Below are 24,649 nucleotides of genomic sequence, written 5' to 3' on the forward strand. Positions count from 1 at the left end.
TACTGGGCCAGCCTCATTTAGGAGCCTGTAAGAAATGCAGAATCTCAGGCCCCACCTCAAGCCTACTGAGTCAGAATCTGCATTTTCCTAAGATCTCCCAGGTGACTGTTCTGTGCATTAAATTTGAGAAACACTGGCCTAATAGGTTGAGAACCATTGAGCCCAAAGGATTCTTTTTCTGACAGAGTGTGTGAGGTGGGGGAAGGCAGGGGTTGCCAGGGTACAAATAGTATTCTTTTGATGCCCAGGTGATGATGCATAGCACACAGAGGTCCTCTACAGGGAGCCCAGAATGATTCTGGTGCAAGTGAGGAGCCCAGGGAAGGTGAGGCCAGTCTGCCACCTCCAAGGCTGGCATCTTAAAACACTTCTGGAGGCAGCACAGACATCCTGATGGGCACTGGGAGCACTAATGTCGGGAGGTATCCTCAGATGGCCTCCCAGGAGGCAGACACCACAGGGGGAGGCTGGAAAGTGCCATGTGTTCACAGTTGCTGAAGACTTCTTCAAGAATGCATGTGGGACAACCCCTGCTGGTTTCCAGAAGGAGCAGAGTGAAACTTTGTGGCTTTGAGGAGGGCTGACAGTCTGTCTATGAAATACCATGGAGGCAAGCACTGGTGAATACATACTCATAGGATGGTAAGCTTGAAAAAAAGCAGGTTGCATTATATTTGGCATACTAAATAAAGATAATTAGAGGAAATATTTAGGCACTCCAGTGGTTCTTAACGGGGACAATTTTGACTCTCATAGGACATTTGACAATGTCTGGACACATTGGCGTCTAGTGAGGAGAGGTTAAAGTATACTGCTAAACATCCTACAATGCATAGGACAGCTCCTATAACAAAGGATTATCCAGTCCCAAACACTGAGAGTGCCCAGGTTGAGAATCTGAATTGTGTCCCAAAGATGGATTTACAAAAAAAGCAGTCTTCCTTACCAATCTTACAACCACCACTGGTGATATTTAAAGATCTACCATGGAGGGCTAAACTAGCAAAGTGGATACCCTTTTGGCTGGCCATTGAGTTAACTAGAGCATCATTTCAAATTGACTATCTGTTCCAGTACCTGTGCAGATTTTGAAGTTAAGTGGATCAATCTCCAATAACTAGGGAGACTTCTGGCCTTTTGGAAATAATGGGCACTGTATTTGTCATTTTTTCCGGTATTTCCCTTCAGTATTATCAGTTCCAAAAAATAATGACAAGTGACTCAGCAGTAACACCACCAATTCCTGCTGAGCTCCGAGAACTGAATTATCAGGGTCCACCACTCATAACACTCCAGTTTTATCACCCATTCTGCCTCTAGGCTGGAGTAGGGGAGGAAAGAATTATCCATCACTTACTTGTACCCAGTACTTGCTCTTCATATCTGATCAGTTTTGAGCTTAAAAAACAAATTACATATATATAAGAACTGCAGTTTTGGAATAACCAGTTATTAGTTTTTTAATCCTATTATCTGTGGGCCACATTGAGAACTCACAGAATAAAGTAAAGGCATAATTCTGGGAAGTCAAATTTCTGGCTGTGGAGAGAATACATTTTCTTGGAACAGCTCCTGACCTCAACAAAAACCAACCAAGAGACAAAGGAAAGTAAAAATCATATTTATTTTGTTTGTTTTATGGAAAGGGAAATATAAAGTTTAAGGAGGAAACTCACTGTAGGTAAGAGAGCCCTGGATTTTATTTTATTTTTTATTTTTTTTTAAAAAGCCTATAGCATCTGATATTCCAAGGGGTCTCCCATCCAAGTACTAACCAGGCCCAACCCTGCTTAGCTTCGGAGATCAGGCGAGATCAGGCACCTTGCAGGGTGGCATGGCCATGGATAACCCTGGATTTTAGATCAGACTTCAGTGTGGATCCTGGTTTCACAGATTCTGAGTGACTATGGGCTTGTTTCTTACTCTCAGTTTCCATTTTGTGTTAAAAAGGATACTACTATTTACTTCATAAGATTGTGTGTCAGTTAGCTATTGCTGTGTAAAGAAAGCCACAAAATCTCAGTGGCATAGAAAATAAGCCTTTATTTAGGGTATGCACCTGAGGAGAGGTGGGGCCAGCTGGGATTTGGCTAATCTGGGCTGGAGTGGCTTTGTTTTCTGAGCGCCTCAGCCTCACTCCTGGAATCAGAGGGCTAGACTGAGAATGTTTTTCATATGGCGTGGCAGCAGTGCAAGAAGGCAAGCTCAGTTGTGAAAGTGTAATTCAAGTTTGTGCTTGTATCACATCTATCCTAACATCCCATTGGCCAGACCATGGCACATGACAGAGACCAAAGTCGAAGGGAGGGGAAGTGCACCCTGTGCAAGGTGAAGCCAGAGCCAGTCATATAGGCAAACCCAACATCACCAGAGCAAGAAGTATCATTTTCCCGTGAAAGTGAGGGGGATGGAGCGAATATTTCTGAACAATATATAATCAACCACCGGCTATTAAAATGATTAAATGAATTTATATCTGCAAAACACCTTGCCTAATAATATCTGGCACTAAAGTGTTTAATAAATGTTAGTTCCTTTCCCCTCCTCTAAACTAGTCTGCAGACGGATGGCAGACTGGTTTGCAATGAAGAATGGGGACTGTAAACTTAATTTCAGAGATAAAATAACTATTTTAAAATAAACTTGAATTCTATATTATAATCAGTTGTGAGAGAAGGAATAATAGGAGAGAGAAGAGATGTTTAGGAAAATAATAAAACAGAAGAATTGGGGGAGAAAAAACAATACCTCTTCAAATTTTGAAGGGCTAAGGAGGGGGATAAATAACAAATACATCTATAAATTAAAAAAAGAGAAGATAAATAGAAACATAATCACAGAACATTGGAACAATAAAAAGAAGGAAGGAGAAAAATGACTCATCAAGAGAATCACCAGGATGTTAGGGGAGCTTTTTCAAAATATATGTAACTTTCTTCTCTCTCCTACCTCTCAATTACACATGAAATTCCATTATTCACATGGAACAGTCTGGGAAAGAGAAAAGAGTGTTCATAGTTTTAACACCTCTTGTCAAGGTTCTACAAAAGACTAATTAGTGTTTTAACCATTGCTTACACGGTCACTAAACGCACTTTATCCTTGATATTCCAGAGGCTCTACCCTGTGTGGGATTATTATTGCAACCTACCAGACGAGCAATCATTTTCTGGGACTGTGGTATAAGGGACAGAGAAATAATACCAAAGGGATCAAATGAAATTGAGTTGGGTTTTCCCATTCTTATGACTTGGTCTATACAGAGAAAGAGTATTCTCAGCATAACCCACTTGATCATAAAGTATTTCATATTACCAGACTGCTCAGTATTCCATGGTAGGAAAAAATTGTGCAGAAATTATTTTCTAGAGGACAATAGAGCCTTCAGTATAATAAGTCTCTGCCCACAAATGCCTTCTAGAAAAAGAGAAGAAATGCTTTGGTCAAACTTGACTTGGTTAACAACAAACAAAAGGGCCCCTATTAAGATGGAAAGTACTAGTATTCAACCAGGCTTTCCTTATGAAAACAATGGTAAGTTGTCTTTGTGTTACTACATGCTTACAGAAACAAAGACATCAAAATTTATTTTTCATATTGAAACTCTTGCTTGCTTCTTGCCTATGCCCATCTTGTTTTTTATCATACTGTCAATAATCGACACATAGTAGTTGCTCAGAAATAGGGGCAAGGTCAGGAAAATACCATATCTGAAATTATAATTGGCAAGAATCTGACTGTCCCACAGACAGGAGTGGGCATATGGAGAAGCATCTCCTTCATACTCACATTCCTTTAAAAAAAAGTTTATACTGCTGGGAGAAATGAGAGTGTTTTCTAAATATACAGAGTTTCATATCAAAAAGATAGTCCTAGAATATAAATATGTCAAAAACAAAAAAAGTAATATCTTCAATGGTGCTGTAAACTGGTAGCCTGAGGTAAGGAGTGACTTTTTTTTAAAAAAAAAACAAAAACAAAGATGATTATTAACAGAAGATCTTCATGGTATCCATGGAACCTAGAAAGAGAAGCCCAGAATGCAGTTTTTGATATTTTTCTTCTAACTTTCTCTACTCACTCCTGCTGGCCTCTCTGTGCTTTCTCGGGCAAACCAAGGTCATTCTCCCCTCTGAGCCTTTCCGTTTGCTCTGCCCTTGGCCTGGTCAGCTCTTTCCTAACCTAGAACATGTCTCACTTCATTTATTTAGGGATGCTTCATTATCACTTGCTCACAGAAGATGGCCCTACATATTTGCCTTAGTCTGTTCAGGCTGCTATAACAAATACCTTAGATTGGGTAATTTGTAAACACCAGAATTTATTGCTCATAGTTCTGGAGTCCCAGATCAAGGTGCCAGCAGATTTGGTGTCTGGTGAGGGCTTGTCCTCGCAGATGGTGCTGTCCAGCTGTGTCTGCACACGGCAGACAGTGCGAATAGGCTCCCCCAACCCTCTTTTATAGGGCAGAGCCCTCATGACCTAGCCTTCCAACACTGTCTTGGGAGATAGGGGAGATTCGAGCAAGTTTTCTTGAAGGGGATGCTCTGTAGGCAGAGTCTGCAGGGAAGCCTGTCGACCATTTACACCTCTGTAATGGTGGTGGTCATTGGATTTATCGTCAGGCAGTCTTCGTTTCAGGACTTTGCTTCCCAGCCGTGCAATGAGGAGGAGTGCTCTGGATGTGGAAAAGAAAGGGTCTGGTGGGCAGGGGATCAGCCAGAGCAAAAGCCCAAGGCCCAGGGGTTCAAGGGACCAAGTTGTATCCGGTGGTAGCAGAAGATCTGGGGACAGACAGGGCCCAGGCCACACAGGCCCCTGTGAGGAGTCTGGGCTGTATCCAGTAACCCTTGAGGTGATCATACTGGAGTTCCTGAGAGCCGCCTGGAGGGGGTGTGGAGAACGGACCGGAGTGGGTGGTGGAGAGCCCGGGAGCAGCCCCTCTGATCTGGGAGCAGCGAGAGAGGATGGCAGGCAGAGGAGAGGGAGAGGAAGCAGGCGAGGCCATTCCTGGTCTCCAGCCTGGGCCCTGTTGCATTGTTTACTGAAGCAGGAGGGGCAGGAAGAGCTGGCTGGAGTTTTGGTGGGATGGTGGGTTAAGTAGGTGAGGGCATCGTGTTGCCGACTCTGGAAGGCTTGAAACTGCCCCTCAATAACGGGGTGCAAGGTGAGAACTGTGGTAAGGGCCTAGCTAAAAATAATGATAATAATTAGTAACTGTCCTCCTGTAATTGCCACTCTGGAGCCACACAGCTGTTGGTCATGAGGATTCTTAACTTCTCCCCATAGCTGGTGTCCATAAAGATTCTTAACTTTCCCCGCAGATAACATCACTTTTTGAAACCTAAAGGTAGTTTTCAAGACATCTTCCACGCCCGCATTCCAGGGGGTTTACTGACCCACCCAGACCAGCGGCCCAGAGCGAGAAAAAGACTCAGCTGGAATTGTGACCCCAGGGCATGAAATAGCACAAGAAGATGATTTCTACGTCCCTATAATTTTGCCCCAGTTAATGAACCTAATTGCCTAATCCCTTGCCTGCCAAACTAGCCTTAAAAACCCTGTCTCTGAAGTTCTCCGGGAGGCAGATTTGAGAAATTTCTCCCGTCCCCGCCTAGCACTGTGCGAAATAAAGATTCTTCCTCTGCGTAAAACTTGCTGAGCCAGCATATTGGCTTATCCTTGGGCAGCGGGCAAGGGAACCCAGCTGGGTGGCACCAGGCTCGTTTTGGGGCTCTTCCCACATGTCCTATTTGCTGGTTGTTTGCTTCCCTTCTTCCTCGCATCCCAACGTACACACCCCTTCACACAGTGCTGCGCCACGTGGAGCCTGAGACAAAATGCAAGGACTCCTCCTTGGTTTAACATTTTGATATTTTGATCATCATGGATTTTTTGCATTAATTCTGACTTAAAAATGTTGCATTCAAATATTATTTACCTTAATTACTGAGTTTTTTGGCACTCCCCGCCCACCGCCCCCCCCTTGTAAAATTTGCCTCACTCTGGTCTGGCCCTGGAAACCTCCCCCTTCCGCCCCCCCATCTGCGAGCTTCCTGAAGACAGAGACTGGGCCTCATTATTTTATATCATCTTAGCACTTACCCTAGTATCTGACACATTTAAGTGTACAGTAACTTCATAGAATTAATATAAATAACTAATTATAGAACAAGGCACTTATTTCTTCTCCAAATGAGCTAGGCATGGTTCCAGGAGCAAGAACATGTGGTTTAATAGGAGAGTGTATGCTTTGAGAAGATCACAGACTGGTAGAGTGGGCATGGGCAGGGCACATTAGAGAAGCACAACAAGAGACATTTAGGCAGGGGCCGGGGAAGGATAAGAAATGGGGCCATCCATTCCTGCAGGGCCTTGGAGGAGGAGAGGCAGGGTTTCAGTGGTCAGTGACAGAGAAGAACATTCCAGGTGCAGGAAACAGTTTGAATAAAGGCACGAAGGAATGGTGATAAGTGACTTTCTAGGGCAAGGGGACATGTTTGGGATGCTCAGTGGTGACATGGCCATAGGGCTGGGGAAGCAGTGGTCTTTCTGGCTCTACTGGGGGTAGGAGGGGGAGTGTGCTTGTGGAGAACATGCCAGGTCAGGAAGCCCCTGCCCTGCCTGGTGGTGGGAGGACAGCAGCTGCAGCTGCGGAGGGAGGTGACGGGACAGTTACGGAGAGGACGCAGCAGGTAATGGGAGCTGGGGTGCCAGGCTCCTGGCATGGAGATGAATAGGAGGAAGTCTGTGCAGTACTTTAGGGTGCACAGGAACAAAACACAGCAGAATGCCATTTCTCTATTTTGATATGCTACATATAAATAAATCCCCCTAATTATTTATAAGGTTCTGCAAACAATTCATGGTGACAGTAATAGAATTCAAAACACATGCAGAAGGTTCACCTACATTTTTACCACTCCAACAAATGAGGACTTTCATTTTTGTGTCTTTCCAGGCCTTGCAGGAAAGCCTATGTAACGCTTCTATACCTGTCATCAGAGCACTGATACGGTTTTATGGTCAGGCAGTGGTGGACTCAAGGCTTTACTCAGATCCTAGGATTCAAGGTTTTACTTGTCACCTCTGGGCCCAGGGGATGTTATGCAATGAACATCTGTACTTCTCTTTCGCGATGTCTTCAGCAAATGCATGCTGGCTTTTACAACAGGACCTGGGTGAGGCGGCTTAAAGGGAAGTGTGGAAGTGAGTGCAGCCAGCGGTGTTAAAGCAAGCAAGCTATGTGAAAGCACCTTGTCAGCTCTAAAGCACGAGGCCAAAAATATGCACAGGGCAGAAATAAAGGAGAAGTGAATATTAATAGATTAGATTGAATCTTGCTCCTTCTCTAAAGAGGCAGGATTCTTTCTTATTTGTTCAGTCCAAAGTCTTCTTTCCTTACACAGAATGTTGGTATTGGGAAAAATGAACAAATAAAAGAAAAACAAACAAAAACAACAAAAGACCCTCAACCGGAGAGCTACACAATAAAGACTTCAGGTGAAGAAAAGGCAGGGGACACCAGGAAATGGAATGGTTATCCAGCAAACAACATCACAGTGACATTAATAGGGACAGTGCAGGTAAATGTTTCATAACTGGTTTTCTAAAAACAATAACAACAAAATTGTGTGTGTGTACATACATATGTAAGTTTATTATAAATTTTATTGTGAGGCACATAATTTACAAATAATAATAGAAAATGTAATATTCTTTATTATAAATTCTATATAACCAGTTGATTCTTACAGAATGCTTTCCCTGATTTTTGCTGAACTCTAGTATCCACAGCCAACCTATGGCTGCAAGTCACAAATAAATATAGTTCTAACATAAGCATTAGTTAATATTTTCATTTATGTTAACAGACTAGACAGAAGAAAGTGAAACAACAAAGAATGTGATGGAACTTTACACATTTGCCAATGATGTGAGCACGTGACTTCTTTGCTGAATCAGATAATACGTTTTCAATACTGAAAGAATATTTTCTTTTTCTTTTTTTCTTCTTTTTAGAGATGGGGGTCTCACTGTGTTGCCCAGGCTGGCCTCGAACTCCTGACCTCAAGCGATTCTCCCCCTTCAACCTCCCAAAGCACTGGGATTACAGGCATGAACCACTACCCCTGACATTTTTTTTTTCTTTTTAGAGCATTTTTTTTCTTAATATTTTGTGCTGTTCACAGTGTAGTGGCTCTAGGCATGGCATGCTTTAAAATTTAATCTGCATTATTAGCATTTCCCCACGAGTTTCTGAAGTCTAGACGATCAACAGAACAATAAATCAAGTCCTCATTTGTAGGGTTTGCTGATTTCCACAGTGTAAATACTCCCACCATGGCCAGGTTGCCGGACACGGAGCTGGGGAGCGATGCCGGGAGCACCATCCCGTAGCATTTCCACCACCCAGATGCAGCAGGCGCAGAGAAACCTTGAGTATAGCCACAACATAGAGTGAAATAGTAAAACACTTAGAGAGTGATGGATTTTGAGTCTTTAAGGTGTTATTAGGGTATACTTCACATACAGTAAGCTGCACATATTTGAAGCATACCATTTGATAAGTTTTAACAAACGTGCACACCTATGACGCTATCTCTACAATCATGATGGTGAACATATTCACACTCCCCCAAGTTCCCTTGTGCCCCTTGGTAATCTCTCACATTCACCCCTCCTTACACCCCTCCGGAAACTAGTGATCTACTTTTTGTCACTATAGGTTAGTTTTCTATAATTTTATATAAACAGAATTATGTAGGATATATTCTTCTTTTGTCTGGCTTTGGTGTAATTATTTTGAGATTCATCCATATTGTTGCATGTTCATTTCTCCTCTCCCCCTGCCGAGTATCATATATTTATTACCTTTGTTTATAACTGATTTCATAGCAAGTCTATATAGTTCAATTTTTAATAATGGCTGTATTTAACAACCTGCTGTTAAAATTCCTAAAAATTTAACAGTTGGCTTTTTCAAGCTGGCACAGGCAGCTCTGGCACACCTCTGGTGGGCTGTGCGTGCATGTGTGTGTGCATGCATGTGTCTAGCTTTAGACAAAGGGCTGAGGGACTCTGGGGCAGCTGCAGGGCTTGGGAGTAATCGAAAATGAATGAAAAGGAAAAGAATTTCTAAGAAGTTCTTCTGTGTTCCCTCTTTGGTGCTTTTTTCCTGAGAAATTGCAGTAAAAATGCTAATTAAAAAGATTGCCTTTTGGTTGCTGGCTTGTTGTTTTAGTTAATGCATGACTGCACCACAATGCAGCTGGGCTTTGGGTGTTTTACATGAAGGACTTTTATTACTGAAGTTTCCAAGAGAGAACCCAGAAAGCCAAGGTCAACTTGCAAATTGATAGAGAGGGATTTGAAATTGATGGTTGGCACAAGGATGCTGCAGTTTGGCCGCTCATAGAGCAGGAAGTCATGGCCACCCCTGAACCTCTCCCCAGAATTCCTTGGACAGACAGGATCGTAGGAGAGGGCTAGGGCTGCCCAGTCACTGGTAGATTGTCACTAGAGAGATATAATTTGGGATGGAAAGTTCACTGTGTAGTGCCCTTAATACATCTTCTGGTAGAGCCCAAGGCTTGGGGGGTGTTATTCCATTGCTTCTTCTTCGCTGTAACAAGCTAAAACAGCTAGTAAGGAGAGCTGCGATAATGATAATAACTAACTACTTACTGAATGTTTACCACATGCAAAGAATTCAGCTGAAGGCTTTTTGCATATTATTTAATTTAACACTCAAAACAATCCTGAGGTAATTGCATTAAACCCATTTTACAGGGAAGTTAAGTCTTGTCAGAGGTCACACTAGGGAATGGTGGAGACAGTGTGTGAACCCAATTCTGTCTGATACTCTCGTCTTAATCCCCTATACTGTATAGACTTCTGCTTTGCAGAGCTGTAGGAAACTCAGAGTACAAGGCCCTAAAATAGGAACGACAACCCTGGTTGGGAGTTAGGGCTTTTCTCTAGCTCAGTGACAACATCCCTGGCTGCCTGTAGCATGTCTCCAGAGGTGACATTGGAGTCCAGCCATTTGGAGCCTTTTAAACTTTTGTATAGAAGCTTGGATTCTCTCTAAGGACAACTGGGGTGCCATTGACAGATTCTAGTGTAGAGTAATAAGATCAAGTATGTGTTTGAAAAAAATAGGTTGGAGAGTGTTTGTACAAGTTAAGATAAAGTTACCCCAAAATACAAGATAGAGGTCACTGCTCCCTTGTGTAGCATTCCAGTCAGAGGTAGAAGTCAGGCTGAGATACCATCCCAGTGAAGGCCTTGGCTGATCCTAAAAATGTTCTAAAAATGTAATGGATCTTTAGATTTGTTTTGAGTCAAGGACAGGGGAAATGGGCCTTTATTTGTTACTTTAACCAGTAATTTGATGTGGGAAGGGTGTGTGCTCTAGGGTGAGGTGGCAGTCTTCCTGGAGGAAGGCTGACTGCCAAGTGTTTCTGCTAACAGTGCTCCCAGCAGTCAAGATAAGTCCTTTATTCTTGTAGAGGGATCTGGATAGTTTATCAGTGTGTCTACTTCAAGCAACTGGTGGGTTGCAGCTCTGAAAATGCAACTTGAAGAATACCAGCAATTAAGAAGTAGGAAGAAGTAAGGGACCAGAGTGGGGGTTGAGAAGGAATTGCCAGTGAGGTCAAGCCTAGGGACGGTCAAATCATGGGAGTCAAGAGAAAAGTGAATGTTGAGAGGCAGCTTGTGTCAGCAGTGTCTAATGCTTCTGAGAGGTTGACAAAGATAAGAATTTTGCAATCAGAAAGGTGCTAGTAACTTTACTTGGCTACGCCAGTGGAGTAGTGGGTGCTAAAGCCAGACTGAAGGAGGGAGAAGACTGAGGAATGAGAGGGAAGTGAGGAAGTGGGCAACCCTTGGTGGACTTTTGGTTGTGAAGGGGAAAAAGTCAGGGTTGTTATTTTCTTAATTTTTATGGTGGGAGAGATTTTAATCTGCTTATGTGTCAATGGGAAAGGACAGTAGAAATGGAAAGGTTAGGGATACATGTGGGTAATTGATGGCCACAGGGAGCTTGCAGAACACTGGCAGGATGATTAGATTTGAACCAGAAAAGAGAAAGACTGACACTGACATTTATTTAGTGTTTTGAAAATACCAGGAACTGCTGGACAGTTTGGCTTTATTTGATCCTTCTGAGAAATTAGCCCAACTATTATCTTGCAGATCAGATTTAGAGAAGGTAAATAACTTTCCCAAGTGCACACTGCTCCAAGAAGCTGTGTCAGGAGTTAAGGCTATACTTTATGCAGTGAAGGAAGGATGCCTCATCCTCTGAAATTCGAGGAAGGACAAAGGATAACTGAGAATGGGCAGAGTAGAGATGGATAAGAGGAAGAAGGCTGCTGTAACAAAGATATATAAAACTATAGTGGCTTAGGTAAATAAAAATTTACATCTCTCCCAAGAAACAGTCCAGAATGAGCTATCTTGGGTTGGTAGGGTAACTCTCCTTTATACAAATAGTCAGAGACCCTGATTCCTTCCATCTTATTGCTCTGTAATCTCCTCGAAACATCGACATGGCTGATGCTGGCTCACATCTATTTGGGTGACATAGCTTGGGGTGAGAGAAAAAGAGAGTACCCAGGCAGGTCTTTTAGAAGAGGACCCAGAAGTTGCACACATCATGTTTGTCCATGTCCCATTGATCTGAAGTAAGTCACATGGCCACAATGAGCTGCAAGGGAGGCAGAGAAATGTGTTTTTTCCTCAGGAGGCTATATGTATAGCTCAAACTCAGGGTTTCTACTACTCAAAGGAAGGGGGAAACAGATACTTGTGATCTTTCCAAGTCTTTTATTAAAACTGCTCCTAGGGAAGTCATGCGGCAAAACCACAAAGGCTGCTCACATAGTGAATGCATAAAGAAACAATTAATGAAAACAATATTCTGCAACAATTTTTAAAATGTGTCCCATGGCAAAAAGTGTTTCCAGCAGACTGAGGGGATACATTCAGTGTCCTTGTTGATGCAGGAACACCTGCATCATTCCTCTGTGACTCTGCTGGCATGTTAGCATCTTTTGAAGATGGTGGCAGTGTCAGAGTGGAAACATGGCTGGAGCCTTTTGAAAACTGGCTCACAATTGGCCATAATAGTCTCCCTGTTCTCATGAGAGGTAGAAACCAGTACAAACTCACATTGAAATGAAACGAAGCTGGGGGTGGTGCCTCATGCCTGTAATCTCAACACTTTTGGGAGGTTGAGGCAGGAGGACTGCTTGAGGCCAGGAAGTCAACACCAGCCTGGGTAATAAAGGAAGACCTCATCTCTACAAAAATTTTAAAAATTAGCTGAGTGTGGTGTAGTCCAGCTACTTGGAAGGCTGACGTGGGAGGATCACTCGAGCTCAGGAATTTGGGACTCTGGTAAGCTATGATGATGCCACGGCACTCCAACCTGGGCAACAGAACGAGATTTTGTCTTTAAAATAAAGAAAAGAAAACAAAATGAAATACAATGAGTGATGCTGTCTGATGGGAACAGTAATGGCCAGAGAGAATGGGCCCCGGGCAAGTAGTCCTCAGCTCTACCTGTTGATTGCCATGAAGGAGTGTGGCCAGTGTTTCCAACAATTTGAAATTTTCAACAGAATCTGAGAATCCAGATTTCTAGCATATAGTTGGGTTTTTAGCATATAATCTAATTTTTAAACGTTGGCTCAAGTATTTTAATATTGCTATGTGGGCCAAAAAGAACATCACTGCCAACAAAAACAGCTCTGATCTCTGACTTAATCTCTCAGAACCTTATTTCCTTATTTGTAATATGAGAGCGATACCCATCTCAAAGGATTCTAGCAAGAGTGGAAGGAAACAGTGTATGTTCTGGTTAGATAATTATTACTGCATCTGTTTTGTTCCATGATGAATCTGTCGTACACTTAGGTTATTCTCAGATCCCTGCACAGTGGATGGGAAGTTCAGAAGAATACTGAGAAGACTGAGCTACAAGATCTGTTGAGATGGGCTGTTCTGACTCAGGTCTTCAGAACTATCCTAATTTATATTCCCCAACATTCCCTTTTGGAGGTATCATGGTCAAAATTTTGGGTCTAGCTAATCTGATCAGCTAGCTTGGATTACAGAGGTGGATAGGTCATCTTCTTCCCTGGTTAGTTGTGTGGCTTTGGTTCAATCACTTAACATTTTTAAGCCTTAGTTTCTTGTTTTAAAAATGAGAATGATAATAAATAATAAAATAATTGTCAGAACTCTATGAGATGGCTCATATAAAACCCTTAGTTACATTGCCAGGCATAATATTTAATAGTAAGCATTCAATAACATTAATTGTAACAAACTATTATTTCTTACCTAGATGGAATATATATATAAATATAAAATATAGGGTTTTTGTTTTGATTTTTGATTATACTTATATTTTCAGGCAAATCACCTTACTTAGTCAATGGATTCAGTAGTGGATAAACTTTTAGGAAACATTGCTTAAAATGTTCTTTGTGCAACTTCCTACAGTAAGAGGATAGTGTCAAGTGTAAAGTGCTCTAAAACAACAAACTGACCTTTAAAGAAAAGCAATTTATTCATAAAGTAAATCACCAAAGAAAAGGTGGAAAAGGTCTTCTTTTATATTGCCAGTAAGGGATCTCTGGGCTGGTGCATTGTTTTGCATGGCTTGTGCTGGTTACATGCTATGTATAAAGAGTTTCTTATTTCAGAGCTGATGGATCCCCATGAAAAGGCAATATTGAAATTTACTACAGTAAGAAATGCACAATCCGTTCTACAGAAAGCCCCACAGGCAAAAACAGTGGATGCAAAATACAAATTGTGAATGAGTAATTCCCCCAAGTTGTTAACTGACAACTAAGTTCCTTTTCAAAAATAGACAAATTTCCACAGGGTGGGTAAACTTATTGATCTCCCTTATCTTTGTTGCTATTATTATTAGTAGTAGCAATAATAATAATTACTCATGTTTATCGGGCTTTTCCTATGGGCCATCCATTGGGTAAACTCTGTTACATGTGTTATCTCACTGAATTCTCTCAATAGGTCTATGAGTTAGGGGCTACTAATAGTCCCATTTTTTTCCAATGAGGAAACTGATGTTTAAGAATGTTATCTCATTTGCCCAGTTTCATTAGCTTATAAGTGGCATGGCTCCAATGCTCATGATCCTGCGAGGGAATGGAAATTTTGTCGAGTAAAATGGAGAGAAGGAAAGACTTAATGTTGGAGCTTTAAGCTCTTCCCTGGAGGCTGTGTCTGAATTGGGTGCCTCACTGTGGGGCTTTGACGGACAAGGAATTGGGCTGCTGGGCCTGAGGGGTGAGGAAAGGAGGCCAGAAGTGCAGGACAAGAAGCAGACAAGCCGTGAAGACTTTGAAGACTTGGAATGCTTTGCAATTTTGGCAACAGTGTTGACATCTCATGCTCATCCTTTGATATCCTGACCTAGTAATGCTTGTTCTGACTGAAAATGGCTTTTATTATCTATGTTGGTGATCATCATTCTGGAATTCCTGGGAAGTCCTGCTTTCATATACTCTGTCCCATTGTCCTCTTAAGTACATCCACACTTGTCAGACTGTGTTTGGGAATCATGATCTTGCCATTAAAGGCACAGTTTCCAGAGCCCTTCAGTTCCAGTTCATTGACTCCAGCTGGCGAGGCGGCTACTGTCTGAGTGTAGTCAGCCTCTGTCAGAAGACAAGAACATCTCGGTGACAGCTCTGACAATCTCCCACTCTTCAGTGGGGAGGGAATGTTGTTTAGGGCTTTGTGTTGTTATTTTATTTGCAGTGTCACCATACTTCACTCATGTTGTTTAATTGAATAGTTTAAATCCCTTTAATGGTAATAATTTAACATATATCCTTGCCTTGATAGCCTTGAAACACAATTGGTAGTTTGGACGAATTTATCTATAACCACAGAATGTTGTCCTTGACCATCATAAGGGGAGTTTTTGACAAAGAAATTACTTTGAGTATGAAGTTTTGACCTTGAATCGAGTAAGACATAAATTAGACATGCATTCGTAAGAATAACAGAAATATTTTTTCTGTATAATAGATGGGGGTGAGGGGGAACCCTGAAGATTCTTGTCATAATTGAAGGAAAATACAGTTTCCATTTTTTCATGTTGCTTTTGGAGCCCACCAGCCACATCTTGCTAGGTAGTGCTGTGGTCAGAAAAGTGGGCATTGGGACTCCCGAGCTCTAGTTTTGACTTTGTCAGTGTATTGTCCAGAATTCCTTGGGCTGTAAGTTGCAGAAAGGGAAACTCAAAACCACGTAAGCAAAAAGGGAGTCTATTGTTTAAGTAATCTAGATGTTTGGGGGTAGAGCTGGCCTTATGGACCTCAGAGCTATAAATTATGCCATCAAGACTTAGTTTCTTTCCATTTCTCAATGCCACCTTCTGCTTTGTCAGCTTCATTCTCAGACTCTACTCAGTTTCATCTCCTCCCGGGCTCTAGCCCAGCAGGAAAGGGCAAGAGTCCTGTGCTCGTTCCGATTAGACAGGCCTGAGTCTCACGTTATCTCTGAGCCAATAATGGTGGGGCTTTGATTGACCCTGTCTGGACATTGCCTCAACAGAGCCATAAGAGTGGGGAGGGTAGGTCCCCAGGCAAAAGTTGGGGCCATTACTAGGAGAAAGGGGAATTAACACTGAGGGGTGTTAGTGCCCCTCACCAATTATGTGACCCTGAGAGGATAACCAAACCTCTGTGAAAAGTAGAGTTAATAATACCTACTGAAAAAATGGGTTAAAATAATAGTTTGTGCACTACGTATACCAATACTAGTGCTTCATAAACTATAAAGTGCTATACAGTTTTGTGTTATTATTTTTAGACATTTCTCTAGGATCAATACCCAGGAGTGAAACCGATGAGTTATACAAAAAATATGTATGTCTTCAACCAGATAATGCCAAATTGTTTTCTACCATCAGCAGTGTTATTCTACATGGCCTCAAACACTTGGTGTTAGACATTTTAGTTATTTTCCAATCCTGTGGGGATGACATGGTATCTCATTGTTATAATTTGCATTTTCCTGATAACTAACAAGGAGCATTTAAAAAAATATTTATTTACTATGTCATATTTATTGGCTATAGTCTGAGATGTATCTGTTCATATAGTTTGCCCTTGTAACAATTGTGTTGTTTACTTGCTTTCACAATCATTCAGAGAGACTCTTTGTATTTTCAGGATGCTAATAGTTTCTTGGTTATCTTGTTGTAAATACTCATTCCCAGTTTGTGGCATCCCTTTTCACTTTTTATGGTGTCATTTGATGAATATAAGCCCATAATCTTAACAGTCCAAATACCAGTAAATCTCATCCTATAGGATTTGTACTTTTTATGCTTTGTTTAGGAAATCTTTCTCCCTTCAACTCCTCAGGTCATAAAGATATTCTCTTCTGTTTTCTTCTAAAAATTTGAATGTTCTACCTTTCATATTTGAATTCTTAATCCATTGGGAATTTATTGTGTATGTTGTAAGGTGGGTATTCAGTTTAAAATTTCCCATATAGACAACCAGCTGTCCAGCATTGTTTGTTCTGTGAAGTGCCACCTCTATTACACATCAAGTGTCCTTATAGGTATGCGTCTGTTTTTGGCTGTTGGTTCTGTTCCCTTGGCCTAATGTCCATCCCTGCATTGATAACATCTTTTTTCACACCTAAGATTTACACACTGCTTGTGATGGGATGTGACAGGCTATGCACCTGCGGAGGCTCTTTCCATGTCCCATCATACACCCCAACAGTGCTTTGCCGATCTGGGCTCAAGAAGTTTTATTAAATTCTGCCTAACAGCTACCATTGCTGGTCCCTGTTCTTACCCACCCATTTTAGAACAAAGGCATTGTTTGGGGTTTTTAATCACTGTGGTATTTGAATTAAATGAAATCTAATTTAAAAATCTGGGAGATTTGGGAAAGGTTATATATTTGTCTTTTTTACCTGTAGAAAACCTGGAAAGGAAAAAATCCTTTGGCTGGGGTGGGGCAAAAGGATAACACACTCTTTAGGATTTATACACAGAGGAAGGAAGATTCAGTGATTAGTAAAGCTGGGTGAGAAGGACAAGTGGGAAAGCAGTTATTCATAAGCTAGGGTTCGGGGCATAAATAGATCCTCCATATAAGAAAAGCCCAGAAGGAAAGGAGCCTTATGGCTCTCTTGGCCTATGGCAAACTGTTAAACTCGATTAAATATAATAGGAATAAAATAAAAGGCAGACAAAAGCCAGTTAGGATGTAGATTTAAAAAATATATAATTTTTGTGAATGAGCTTTTTTAGCCTACAAAATTTTTTCTCTCTTTCTGTGAATAGGTTTAACTTTCATATGTTCTATCTTAATGTGATTTTATATGAACAATACACAGCAACGTGATTCTTATCTCCATATTTTAATTTTCTGGCCCTTCCCTAGTGGAAATGACCACCTTTGTTGTTCCTCAAAGAAATTTCTCTGCCTGCAGCACTCCCAACGAACAGGCTTGAGCAAAACTTAGCGGAGAAGCAAATTGGAAAGCCTACCTTCTTTAAATAACTTAACCTAATTAGAAAAAGGTAGAGGAGTAAGATCCTAAGGCTGCATGGTTCATACAGTCAGAAACCAAACTGTTTGGAGATCTTGTCTAGGCTTTACTGTCTGCACACTGTCTATGTATGTGGTGGTTATTGATAATAATTATAAGTATGAATTGAAGAATGCATAGGAAAACAGCTGCCCTGAGATGAGTTGGACTAGTGCCACAGTGAACAGTGTCTGATTAATTAAAAACCCTGGTCCTTGTTAAAATCACCATTCTATTCAGCAGAAGCCAGCCAAGGAAATACACAGCGAGGTTAAAGACTGCATGTGCAATTCAGATATCAGCAGTGCTCTTGGCCTCTGACTTATGCATCTGAACATGTTGACTCTCTGCCAGCTTGGAAGCAGAAGTCAATCCTCTTGCACTTTCCCAACAAGAATCCACTCACCCATAAGCATTAACAAGCAAGGAAGATTTGGTGAAAACATTTTGTCAAGAAGATGGAGGATTGGGATTTTTATTATACATGCAACAGCAAGCTAATTTAAAAGTCACCTTAAACATCTCCAATTTCCCCAATCTTTTAAGCCCAACCCCAAGAGAAGAACTTTCTCTGGCTCCTCCCCGGCAGCTTCCAGCGGGGCTGGGCCCTCCTCTCTACACCCTGCCTTTATTTTTCCCTTTTTCATTCCTTAGAGCATCTCAAGTTTTTCTCATTATCTTATGCATAGCAGGTTAACTGCCATCTTTTGTCATTTTGTAATGTGCTGGAGGCTCTTACATACACTCTAAGGGGCTTATTAATTAATTCCACAAGAGTTTATTGGGTGCCTACCTCGTGCACTGTTTTAGGACCTAAGGAGACAAAATAGAAAATCCTTACCATCATGGAGCTTATATTCTAGTGGAAGGAGGCAGACAAAATAAATAAAACCAGTAAATTATAATTAAAGTGTGTAATATGTCAGATAATGATAAGAGCTATCTACAAAAATAAAGTGAGGAAGGGCTAGGGGATTCTGGAGAGGAGACTGCAATTTTTATAGGGTGGTCAGGGAAGATTTTACTGGCAAGATAATATCTGAGCAAATGCCTAAAGGAGGTAAGGGAGTGAGTCTTGGCTGCATCTGAGGAAAGAGTGCTTCAGACAAAAGGAACAGCAAGAGCTCTGAAGCAGAAGTGTGCTGGCTTGTGTCTGGGACAGCAAGAAGGCCACTGTGGCTGCAGCTGGGTAAGCAAGGGCCGGAGTAAATGGAGATGAGGTTGGAAAGGTAATTGGGCAAGATCCTGAGCCCCTGATCCTGTGAAAACTTGAGTTTGTACACTGAGCAAAATGGGGATACGCTGGGGGGTTTGGACAGAGAAATGGGATGCTCTGCTACCTGTGGCCAAATCTCCTTGTGGCTACCGAGCTGAGATAGACCATGGAAGGTAAAGTGTGGAAGCAAGGAAACTGGTTAGAAGGCTTTTACCATAATCCAGACTAGAAACAAGTAACAGTGGTTTGGAGAAGGGTAATTGAGGTGGGGGTGGTAAGAAGTGTTGGATTCCACATACATTTTATTAGGAATGTTAATAGACTGCTGATTATTTGGATGGGCATATAGGGGGGAAAAAGAGGAGAGTAGAGGATGACTTTACGGTTTTTGACTTTAGTACCTGAATGACTTAGGTTTTCACTTCCAAAGATGGGCAAGACTACGGGGCGAGGTAGGGAAAGTCCAGAAATCTGATTTTGGACACAGCAAGTTTGAGGTACCAATTAGATATTCTAGGAGAGTTGTTAACTAGGCCCTTGGGTATAAGACACCAAAGTTCAGAAGAGAGGTCTACACTGGAAAGATAAATTTGGGAGTTGTAAACATATAAATAATCATTAAAAGTGTGAGAGTTGTTGAGATCACCAAGGTGATATAATAATCCAATGGCATGAGATCCAAAGCTTATGAGAATATTTCATCTAAATAAATAAGATACTCTTCCTAAGTATTGTTCTGGATGGGTTGCAGACAGATAAGATCCTACATGCCCTGACCCCGTATTTCCTCTCTAACCAATCGCCGACTCTTCTTGCCCTGGCTCATTCTGTTCCTGGCACACTGTGTTCCTTGCTATTCCTTCAACATGCCACATGTACCCTAATTTTTACAGCTTTGGCACTTTCTGTGCCTTCTACCTGAAAGGCTTCATCCCCAGATATGTGCACCATGTACTTGCTTATTTCTTTTGGGTCCACAATGTCACTTTATGCATTACTTATCTCTTGCTGCATAATAAATTACTCCAAAACAATAACAAACATTTATCATCTCACCTTTTCTGTGGGCCAGAAATTTGGAAGTAGCTTAGGTGGGTGGTTCTGGCTAAGGGCTTCATGTAAGGTTGGAATTCAGACTTCAGCTGGAGCTGCAGTCATCTGGAAGGCTTTACTGGGGCTCCACTTCCAAATTTTCTCATTCACATGTCTGACGAATTAGTGCTGTTGGTGGGAGGTCTGCCCCTGGTTCTGCTAACAGAAAAGACTTCACATAGCAAGGCTGTATCTTGTTGCCTCTTGCAAGAGCCAGCTTGGACTAAACATTGTCCCTTGTGGTTCTTTCCCAAGACTGTTTGAGTGTCCTCATGCCATATTGGCTGGCTTGTCCCAGAGAGAGATGTCCAAAAAAGCAAAGCGGAAGCTTTGGTACCTTTTATGACCCAGCTTCAGAAGTTAAATACCTTAATCTCTGCTGGACTCTATTGTACTGAGACCAGCCCTAATTTATTTTGGAGGGAACTACCTAAGAGTGTGAATACCAAAGATGAGGCCTGTTGAGAGCCATCCTGAAAGCTACCTATTACATCTTATCAGAGAGGTCTTCTGAATGACCTGTGTGTTAGGAACTGAATGTGTGGCCCTCCAAAATAGCTTTAACACCACTGGGGCTATGTTTGGGGTAAAGAAGTAAGTAATGTTAAATGAAGTCATAAAGTTGGAGCCCTGATCCAAAAGTCTTAGGTTTTACAAGAAGGGACTCCAGAGAGCTCACACTATCTCTCTCCTGGAGCACACACTGAGGAAAGGCCATGTGAGGATATAGCAAGAAATTGGTCATCTGCAAGCTAGAAGAGAGCCCTCACCAGAAACTGAATCAGCCGGAACCTTGATCTTGGACTGCTAGCCTCCTGAGTTGGGAGAAAATAAATGTCTGTTGTTTAGGATACCTAGTCTATGATATTTTGTTATGGCCGCCTCAGCTAATAGATTGCACAAAAGAACAACCTTCCTTAGCATTTACCTTTATCCTGATTTATTTTTCTCCATAGTACTTATCACAAGCTGACATTTTCTCAATTTATTTATTGTCAGTCTCTCCTTAGTAGGGTGTAAGCTCCCTAAGGGCAGAGAATTTATCTATTTGGTTTACTAGTATATTGTCAGGTCTAAAAACAATGTCGGGCCCATGAGAAGTACTCAGAATCATTTGTTGAATGATAAGTGAATGGATGAATATTGGACTATGTTTGTATTCATTGTCCCCTTGGTGTCCGGGATTGTTCTTACTTTAGGTAAACTTTGTATTCTTTATACCCAAGCACTAATTCTGAAATCAGGCACAAAACAGAATTACTTTTAGAATATCAGTTAATCTCTTGTGTGTATCATTAAATTATAATGAGTTATCTAAAAATTAACACAGTGAAATATAAGCCCACCTGAGATCATTTCGAGGTTGCTCTTCCACTTAAGTAATAAACTCTTAACGACCTGCAATTCTTGGGGATGTTTTTCCTGTCTGAGGAGGAGAATTCTGTACCTTTGCAGAGAAGTGAAAAGAACATGTTATGAGCAATCTTGATGAAACACTACATGTGTTTTTGTGTGTTCTAAAAGAGAGAGAATGAGAGTGAAAAAAATACAAAACATGTTTCTGTATATTCCAGTTTTTCCATTATGCTTATATACTTACTTCTATAGTTAGAAATGAAAATAATAAAAGATGAAATTAAAAAAATAAAATTGAAGTAAGATAAACTCATTCATGTCTGCTTTGTTTCTTATTCATTGGGTTAGTTATTTAAATTCTCTGAGTCTTAGCTTTCTACTCTGTAGATAGGAGCAAATAGCATGGAAGTTCAGCCTTGACTTACATAGAAAAAGTCAGTCTTGGAGTGTGTTGGCACATTCAACCTTCAGTAACGTCCTGAAAGAAAGGGACAATGTTTAGTCCAATCTGGCTCTTACAAGAGGCAACGGGATACAACCTTGCTATGTGAAGTCCTTTCTGTTAGCAGAACCAGGGGCAGCCAGATTGGCGGACCAAGGACATCCCTTCATTGCCAAAGATGGGAATTCCTGCCAATCTTCTCTGGCTGGATACAGCATATGCTAAGGACCAGTTATTCTGAGCCATTCTCCTTATTTGCTTTTGTCCAAAAAGGATTCTACTGTAGTTATATTATTTTCTTTTTACAATTATTCTGTTGAGTATGGTGTATTGGAAATATTTGAATTCAGCATTTAGCCTTACGTTGCTGGACTCTGTGAAGCTTATCCATGGGCCTGACTTAGAGGAATATATAGACGCTGGGCTTGGACCTAAATATAGTAAAAGGGCAAGACTTCTGGCTGTCTCTCAAAGCACCTTGGCCTATAATAAATGCTGAGGAGGGCAGCTACTACCATCATCATCATTATTAATGCCACTACTTTCTCCCCCTCTACAGTAACACAGACACAACCATTCATTTCCCCTCTATCTGGGCCTGCTTAACACTTGCAGGCCTGAGCTTCCATAGAAACATGGTCATGTTTACAGCTGAGATTCTAAAAAAGCAAGAGCACCAATAAATCAGCACACTTTTGGCCAACAGGTGCTGGGAGAATCACAGCCAGGAGGGGTAAATTAGTCACAATGCTGATATTGATGGACTCAGACAAGTCTAATCAAGCTAGAATGGAAACACGGGATTCAGAAAGGCAGATCAATAAACAGGAACACCCATTGAAAAAAATCACCTGTATAAAGACTAGACTTCCCACTGTTAGCCACTTTCCCACCTTCCCAAGGTGGACAGTACTGCATCCCCTCCTCTCCTTGCCCCCACCAGGCTCCCCTCTCTGTCCCATGTCTGCCTTACTGCTGCTTGCCTGTTTCTTTGCACTCTCCCACCCCTCATTTTGTATGATCTGGACAGACTTTTCATAGCTTTAAAGGAACAGGTTTTCAGACTTAATTGACCTTGTAAATACTATCCTTCCATTTAGTTGTCTCGAACTTGGGGAAGGAAAATCATAAAATCTCTTTCTTTAGAATGCCAAATCCAAGTACTTGCTGTTCATCTAAACTTAGCTTAAAGCAAGTTCTTGTATTTCATTGACAGAACTCTAAAATTATAAAGTTATAATGGGTTTTCTCTGGCCCACAATATGTTGTTGAAAGATTTGTATTACTTGCTTACTTAAAAAAGGTGACGAGGAGGCCAGGTGCAGTTACTCACACCTGTAATCCTAGCACTCTGGGAGGCCAAGGTGAGGGGGATAGGGGGTATCGCTTGAGGCTAGAAGTTTGAGCCCAGCCTGAGCGAGACCCTATCTCTACAAACAATAGAAAAATTAGCCGGGTGTGGTGGCACACACCTGTAGTCCCAGCTACTTGGGAGGCTGAGGCAGGAGGATCACTTGAGCCCAGGAGTTTGAGGTTGCAGTGAGCTAGGATGATGCCATGGCACTCTAGCCCAGGCAACAGAGTGAGACCTTGTCTCAAAAAAAAAAAAAAAAAAAAAAGAAAAGAAAAGAAAAGAAAAGAAAAGAAAGAAATTTCACATACTATTTTGGATTTCTGAATTCTTTTGAAAGTCAAAAGATCTGGCAACACTGGACCTGCATTTCTGCAGACCAATGGCTGCTGTAACTGAGTCATGGCTTCCTTCTATTTGTGGCAGCAAAGTCCCCCACGGGCAACTTCATGCATTCAGGGTGCCTCCTTGGCTCCTTCAAGCTTTCCGGTGTTTTACCTCATTGTGAGATAAAGTGCCCTGTGTTTCTCTTTGAACTCTGTTACCCTTTCCCTGAAGCAGATCTTAGTTCAGAGTTGTGTATAGAAGTTGATGGGAAGTGCATTAACTATATAAAGAGCTAAGGTCATTTTGTTCAGAAGTACTCATTCATTTATTTTTCCAGTCATTCATTCCTGTTATCCTACTTTCCCTCCATTATTGGCTATCACTTTATTTCTTTAAATAGACGCCGTGAAAAATTCAAACAGTACAAAATGGTAAATGTAAATAGTAGTGTCCTTCTCACTCAAGTCTCCTAATCCTGCTTCCCAGAAGCCACCTCTGTTACTAGGTTTTTGTGTATTCTTCCCAAGGTAATCTATAGACGTATACAGGTTAATACATAGCCCACTTTATGTTATACCAAATGGTGGCAGACTTCAGACTATTCTGCATCTTCCTCTTTTCACTTGATGATATATCCTGCAAATTACTCCACATCAGTATAGATTTGCCTCACGGTTTCTAAAGCCTGCATAGCACTTCATTTTATTGATGCACTATGATTTTTTTAAGCTTATAGATGGGCCTGTAGCTTGTTTTTAATCTTTAATCTTTTCTGAATACAAACAATGCTGCAGTGAACATCCCTGTACACATTTGGGAAGGATTGTGCCAGCATATCTATTGGATAAATTTTGAGAAGCAGAATTGCTTGGACAAAAGGTATAAGCAATGGTGTGCTGGAGTTAATTCGCACAGGCTTACAAGGAGCTGATCTTTCTTCATCTCTTCCCAGCTCCATGATCAATGACATTACATTGATAACTTGACATTGAATTTACATAATAGAAATCTGCAAACACCACAAACTAGGGCTTCCCCCGCCCTTCTGGAGAGCTGGTTGTTAAACATTACAATATTGTACTTCAATTCTGATACTAACTACCCAGTTAGCATAGACTCCACAGGTTAAGGGCACAGTCCCCACATAGATTTCCCTCACTTCAGATGCCAGCTCCAAGATCAGGGATCCATAGGTAACCCACACTTCTGACCAACTAGCTACAAATTTAGGGGTTCCCACAACTCTCTCAAGTTT

At 41.4% G+C, this 24,649-nt stretch overlaps 1 pseudogene; it reads right to left on the reverse strand.

The window, feature by feature from the left end:
* Positions 1-1,727: 1,727 nt before the first annotated feature.
* Positions 1,728-1,846, reverse strand: LOC123630984 (annotated as a pseudogene).
* Positions 1,847-24,649: the final 22,803 nt, after the last annotated feature.

The sequence above is a fragment of the Lemur catta genome, chromosome 1 (genome assembly GCF_020740605.2).
Source record: "Lemur catta isolate mLemCat1 chromosome 1, mLemCat1.pri, whole genome shotgun sequence".
Classification (NCBI taxonomy): domain Eukaryota; kingdom Metazoa; phylum Chordata; class Mammalia; order Primates; family Lemuridae; genus Lemur; species Lemur catta.